This window comes from Delphinus delphis, chromosome 15, assembly GCF_949987515.2.
Source record: "Delphinus delphis chromosome 15, mDelDel1.2, whole genome shotgun sequence".
In the NCBI taxonomy this organism is placed as follows: domain Eukaryota; kingdom Metazoa; phylum Chordata; class Mammalia; order Artiodactyla; family Delphinidae; genus Delphinus; species Delphinus delphis.
Genome location: NC_082697.1, coordinates 87,857,949 through 87,864,393, shown reverse-complemented (window position 1 = coordinate 87,864,393; position 6,445 = coordinate 87,857,949). Strand labels below are relative to the sequence as shown.

The window sequence follows — 6,445 nt, the reverse complement described above, 5'->3', positions numbered from 1 at the left end:
CCAACACTTCTGCAGCCTGGACCCCTTGGCATGGTGTCTGGGAGCCCCCAACGCCCCACCTTCATTCCAGGGGCGGGGGCAGGAGAGGGGTTAGCCCACGTGGGCATTCGTAAGCAGATGCCCCTAATGAGCCCGGAAGGCTGGAGCCCCAAATACAACATCCTGACCTCAGTGTTAACCTCCACAGGGGCTGCTGGGCCGACCAAGCCCCTCCGTCTGCCTGAGTCATTCCGGGTCACAGAACTCACCGTCCAGGTGGCCGCTGCTCGGGGCCGCACTGGCAAGAGGAGGGGAAGGACTCAAACCCAGGCCCCGCTCCCAAATCCCCGGCCTCTAAGGCGGCCTCTGTGGGCAGGGGCAGGGCACGAGCCCAGGATGCCATGTGGTGGCTCAGGACACACACCCGAGGGAAAGAGAAAGTAAGGCCAAAGCCACGGGTGCCCCAAGGCCTGGTGTGGCTGGGGGCCTTGGGGAGAAGATCCCCCATAGCCCAGCTAGGCCCTGGTCTCGTGTTCCCCACCAGTACTTGGCCCTGTGGCCACTCTGGTTGGCCAGGCCCATCCACCCATCACAGAACCTCTTCCCCGACTGCCTGCTGATCGACACCCACAATCTGCGCACGCGGAGATGCCGAGACCTGTGATGTCTGGTCTCCAAGGTATGAACGCTCCTGGCCCCAGCAGGGCTGAGGTCCAGCTCTGAGCGACCCCGAGATCAGGGCTGGGAGGAGACACCAGTGGTTCCCACCCCACCCAGGATGCTGGGGTTACGTGTCCTCCAGCTCAGGACAGGGGTTTGCAAACCTCGGCCTGAGGCCACAGACTTACACGTATTTTATCAAATAAAGTTTGACAGGAACACAGCCATGCCCATCATACAGCCCAAAAGCCTAAATATTTACCACCTGCCCATGGCATACCCGTGGCATATGTGACAGCAAAATGTAAAGTAATTAGGAAGCAATGAGTTTGAAGTATTAATTTGCTTTTTAAAAAACAACTTTATTGACTTATCATTTGCATACAATAAACTACATGTATTTAAAGTGTAAAACTGATAAGTGACATGTTGTGTATGTATATTATTTGTACATAAACATACCTGTGAAACCATCCCCACAATAAACTAATGGACATGCCCATCACCCCGTGCTACGTTAGTCTGTGTTTCCTAGAGTTTGTACAAGCAGAATCCTGTGATGTGAAAGCTTTTCCTCTAATTATCCTGAGATTCATCGTGCAGTGCCTTCCCATTCTTTTTTGTTGCTGAGTACTATTCCATCAGTGAACACACTGTAACATGTTGATCTGTTCGCCCATTGATGGACATTCAGGCTCCGTCCAATTCTGGACCGCCACAGCCAAGACGCTCTGAGCACCTGGGTACAAGTCTTTGCAGGAGCCGATGGTCACTTCTCTTGGTGAGTCCCTAGGCATGGAACAGCTGGCCCACGTGGCAGGTATATGTTCAAGTTTCTAAAACAGCCAGACCGCTTTACAAAGTGTTTTTTTGTTTGTTTGGTTGGTTTTTAAATTATTTCTTTATTTAGTTTTATTTCTGGCTGCCTTGGGTCTTTGTTGCTGTGCACGGGCTTTTCTCTAGTTGTGGCGAGCGGGGGCTACTCTTCGTTGCAGTGCACGGGCTTCTCATTGGGTGGCTCCTCTTGTTGCGGAGCACGGGCTCTAAGGGCGCGGGCTTCAGTAGTTGTGGCACTCGGGCTCAGTAGTTGTGGCTCGCAGGCTGTAGAGCGCAGGCTCAGTACCTGTGGCGCACAGGCTTAGTTGCTCCGCGGCATGTGGGATCTTCCCGGACCCGGGCTCAAACCCGTGTCCCCTGCACTGGCAGGCGGATTCTTAACCACTGCACCACCAGGGAAGTCCCTACACAGTGCTTTTTTAAAGTATTCCTCAGCATATTGTTAGAGCTTGGAGTTGAGGCAACTGGCCGATGAACTCACAAGTGTAGGTAGTGTGCTATGTGAGGGGCAAGTTTTTCACTAACACCACAAGGGTCTCTCGCCCAATGAGTGGAGTCTGATAATAATACTTGCTACAAATGTATGATTTTAATGTATGAAAGCTTTAAGGAGAGAGGAAAACATTTTAAAAATGGCTTGTGTTTTCTTCTGCTTTTCTCCGTTATTTCTTCCTCTTGGACCTCTCAGGCATTACTTGGCCATTCTGTTTTCAGACCAACTTGATGTATCCTGATGTAAGATCCTAGAAAGGGAGCTCACTCAGTGGGTCTGATGTGGTGGATGCTTGCCCGGGAAGTTCTGCGCGTGCATGGCACCATCTCCCGTGAACACCCATAGGAGGTCATGCCTGACCTCTACAACTACAGAAATCCTGAAGAGATTGAAAAGGAAGAGCAGGCGGCAGCTGAGAAGGCTGTGACCAAGGAGGAATTTCAGGGTGAATGGACTGTTCCAGCTCCTCAGTTCCCTGCTGCTCAGCCTGAGGTGGCGGACTGGTCCGAAGGTGTGCAGGTGCCCTCTGTGCCCGTTCAGCGGTTCCCCGCTGCTCAGGCCACTGAGTGGGTAGGAACCGCCACCGAGCGGTCTTAAGCTGTTCTTCCACAAACTCCTAAAATGGAAATAGGTTGACGGAAAATAAAGTTTCTAAAAAAAAATTAAAATGAAAAAATAAAGTATTCCCACCCACGATGTATGCGAGACCCAGTTTCTCCTCATCTGTGGTCAGTCTTTTTAATCTTAACCGTCCTAATAAACGTGCAGTAAATCTCACACAGACTTCACTTTTATTTCCCAAGAGCCAATGACGTGGAGCATCGTTTTATGTACTTCTTTGTCATCTGTGGATCTTATTTTTATATATCTTCTTTTCTTTTTATTGGGGTTGTTTGTATTTTTATTATTGAGTTTTGAGAGAATTTACATATCCTGAATACAAGTCCTTTATCAGGTACAAGAGGTCAAAGATTTTGCTCCAGAGTCTATGACTTGTCTTTTCATTCTCTTAACAGTGTCTTTTGTTTTTGTTTTTGTTTTTTTGCAGCACGCGGGCCTCTCACTGCGGTGGCCTCTCCCGTTGCGGAGCACAGGCTCCGGACGCGCAGGCTCAGCGGCCATGGCTCACGGGCCCAGCCGCTCCGCGGCACGTGGGATCTTCCCGGACCGGGGCACGAACCCGCGTCCCCTGCATCGGCAGGCGGACTCTCAACCACTGCGCCACCAGGGAAGCCCTTACCAGTATCTTTTGAAGAGCAGAAGGTTTTTACTTTTGATAAAGTCAATGTATGAACTTTTTCTTTTTATGGATTGTGACTTTGGGGTCATAGCTAAAAAATCTTTGCCTAACTCAAAGCCACAAAACTTCCTCTTCTATGTGTTCTTCTAGAAGTTTTTAGCTTTGCATTTAGGTCTACATTCTATTTTGAGTTAATTTTTGTATGTGCTGTAATGTATAGATCAAAGTTCTATAGATAGATAAATGATAGATGATTGATAGATGGAAGATAGATAGGTAGGTAGATAGAGAGATAGATGGATATAGATATAAATAGAGACTGATCCAGTTGCTCCAGATCCCTTGTTTAAAAACACTGTCCCTTCCCAGTGGTGCTGCCTCTGCAACCACGTTGATGATCAATTGTCCATGTGTGTGGGTCTCTTTCTGGACTCTGCTCTGTTCCATTCACCTGTGTGTCCACCTTGGCACCAAACCCCACTGTCCTGATCACTATCGGTTTATAATAAGCCTTGAAATCATGAGACGTCGGACCTCCAGCTTTGTTCTTCCTCTCTGAAGTTGTTTGAGCTGTTGTAGGTCCTTTCCAATTTCACATGAATTTACGGAGGTTTTTAACTCATGGTTCAAGGTCTTTAATACATACAGAGCTATTTAGGTTCCTGTTTCTTCCTGAGTGAGACTTGGTAGTTTGTGTCCTTCAAAGAACTTGTCCTTTTCAACTAAGTTGTTGAGTTCATTGGGATAAAGCTGTCCACATTAGGCCTTCCCTGGCAGCCTGGTGGTTAGGGCTCCAGGCTTTCACTGCCGTGGTCCAGGTTCAGTCCCTGGTTGGGGAAGAGCCAGCAAGCCATGTGGCCAGAGAAAAGAAAAGCTGTTCACGTGACTCCCTGTTATCCCGAACATCTGTAGACTCTGTGGTGACGTCATCTCTCTTGTTCCTAATGTTGTTAATCTGTATCTTTTTTTTTCTGATCAGTCTATCTCGATGCTCTCGTCAGTGTTATTAATCTCCTCAAAGAGCCATTCTGTGCTGTCCTTTATTTTCTCTGCTGCTTGTTCTGTTTTTGGCCACAAGGCATGTGGGATCTTAGCTCCCCAACCAGGGGTCAAACCCGCACCCCCTGCATTGGAAGGCGAAGTCTCAACCACTGGACCGCCAGGGAAGTCCCCTTTTCTAGTTTTTAATATGGAAGCTGAGGTCACTGTCTTAAGTCCTTTCTTCTGTCGTAATGTAGGCATGTGAGGCAGGGGTCGGCCAGCTTTTCCTGTAAAGGCCAGATAGGAACTTTCAGGCTGTGCTTGTCTATGTTGTGTGATGTTCACAGGAGCCCCAGCTTCCCCGAGGCAGCTGTTTGCTCTGCACACCTTTGTCTATCCTTTCGCCTTCAACTCGTTTGTGTCCTTGAATCTGAAGTGCGTCTCCTGTAGACAACTTATTCCTTAAGTCCAGTCTGACAGTCTCTGAATGTGACTGGATTGCTTAATCCATCCACACTGAATGCTATTATGGGTACCATTGGCTTCACCCCTGACACTTCACATTGTGTTTTCCATGGGTCTCACTACTATTTTGTGCCTCTGGTTCTCCATCTGTATTTAGTGGACAGTTTCTAGTGTATCATCATTTCAATTCCTTTGATTATTTTTAACTATGTCTCTATCTACATTTTTAAAGCTTTTTTAGCGGTTACTTGAGGGCTAACAATATACAACTTGATTTTTCAGAATCTGCTTCAGATTCACACAACTCGTTTCCAGTAAGATACAGAAATTTCCTCCCCTGCCCCCCCTTGTTATTCATTACTGGGGCACCTCTACCCAGCAATGCTCGTAATAATCATTTAACTGTCTGCCTTTATTTACCACGTCCCTCCCCTGCATTCCATCCTGAGGATTCCAGTCGCCCTCCAGCATCATATAGGTTCATTTCACCCTCCTCCTTTGTGTTGTCACCGTCAAATACATGGCATTTCTGTAAGCTATAGGTCCTACAGTAAAATGTTATACATGTTGCTTTGTGCAATTGCGTTTGTAGATCACTTAAGGGCAGGAAGGAGAATCTACATGGAATCACACTGTGTTTTATGACTGCGTTTGCTGGCGCTCTCTGTGCTCTGGGTGGACTTGGATTACTGTCAGATGTGGCTGTCCCTCAGCCTGAAAAACAAACGTGAGCGTTTCTTGTAAGACAGCTTCGCTACCGTAAATTTGCTTGTTGTTTTGTTGTCTGTTTGTTTACCTGGGAATATCTTTATTTTACCTCCATTTTACAAAAATCGTTTGGCTGGATATAGGGTTCTTGGTTAACGGTGTTTTCCTCTCGGCACTTTGAATGTATCATCCCACTGCCTTCTGATTTCCATTCTTTCTGATTTTATCGGGGTTGTCTTGTACATAATGAATTGCTTTTCTCTCGCTGCTTTCAGGAATTCAACATTTTGACTACGATATGTCTGGCTGTGGATGTCTTTGTATTTATCCTTCTTGGGTCCTTATTGTTATTCATCAAATTTGGGAAGTTTTCAGCCATTATCTCTTCAAATATTTTTCTTCTCTCCTTCTAGTACTCCCGTTATGCATATGTTGTTTGCTGAATGGTGTCCCACATTTCTCCCTGGCTCTGTTCATTTTCTTCATTGTTTTTTCTGTCTTCTATTCAGGTTACATGATCTGTACTGGTCTATCTTCAAGTTCATTGAGTCTTTCTTCCTCCAGCTCAGATCTACTGTTGAGCCTCTCTAGTGAATCACTCACTTTGGTTATTATACTTCCAACTCAAGATTTGATTCTTTTTATAATTTCTGTCTTTTCTTATAGTCTCTATTTTGTAAGTCATTATCATCATGCCTTCCTTTAAGTCTTTCAGCATGGTTTCCTTTACTTCTTTTTTTTTTTTTTTTTTTTTGGTACGCGGGCCTCTCACTGTTGTGGCCTCTCCCGTTGGCTCCGGACGCGCAGGCTCAGCAGCCATGGATCACGGGCCCAGCCGCTCCGCGGCACGTGGGATCTTCCCGGACCGGGGCACGAACCCGTGTCCCCTGCATCGGCAGGCAGACTCTCAACCACTGCGCCACCAGGGAAGCCCTCCTTTACTTCTTTGAACATACGTGTGGTCGTTTCTTTAACGTCTTTGTCTGCTAAGTACAATATCTGGGCCCCCCCAAGGCAGTCCCCTCTCTGTCACTCCACAGGGTGCAGTTTCAGCTTCCACACAGCCTAACAGACCACCACAG

The 6,445-nt window shown here is 47.1% G+C and overlaps 1 non-coding gene across 1 annotated transcript; it reads left to right on the top strand.

Moving 5' to 3' along the window:
• Positions 1 to 1,907: 1,907 nt before the first annotated feature.
• On the top strand, positions 1,908 to 2,057 carry LOC132439093 (small nucleolar RNA SNORA62/SNORA6 family). Its single transcript, XR_009522318.1, has one exon. It is a non-coding gene; the product is annotated as a small nucleolar RNA SNORA62/SNORA6 family (small nucleolar RNA).
• Positions 2,058 to 6,445: the final 4,388 nt, after the last annotated feature.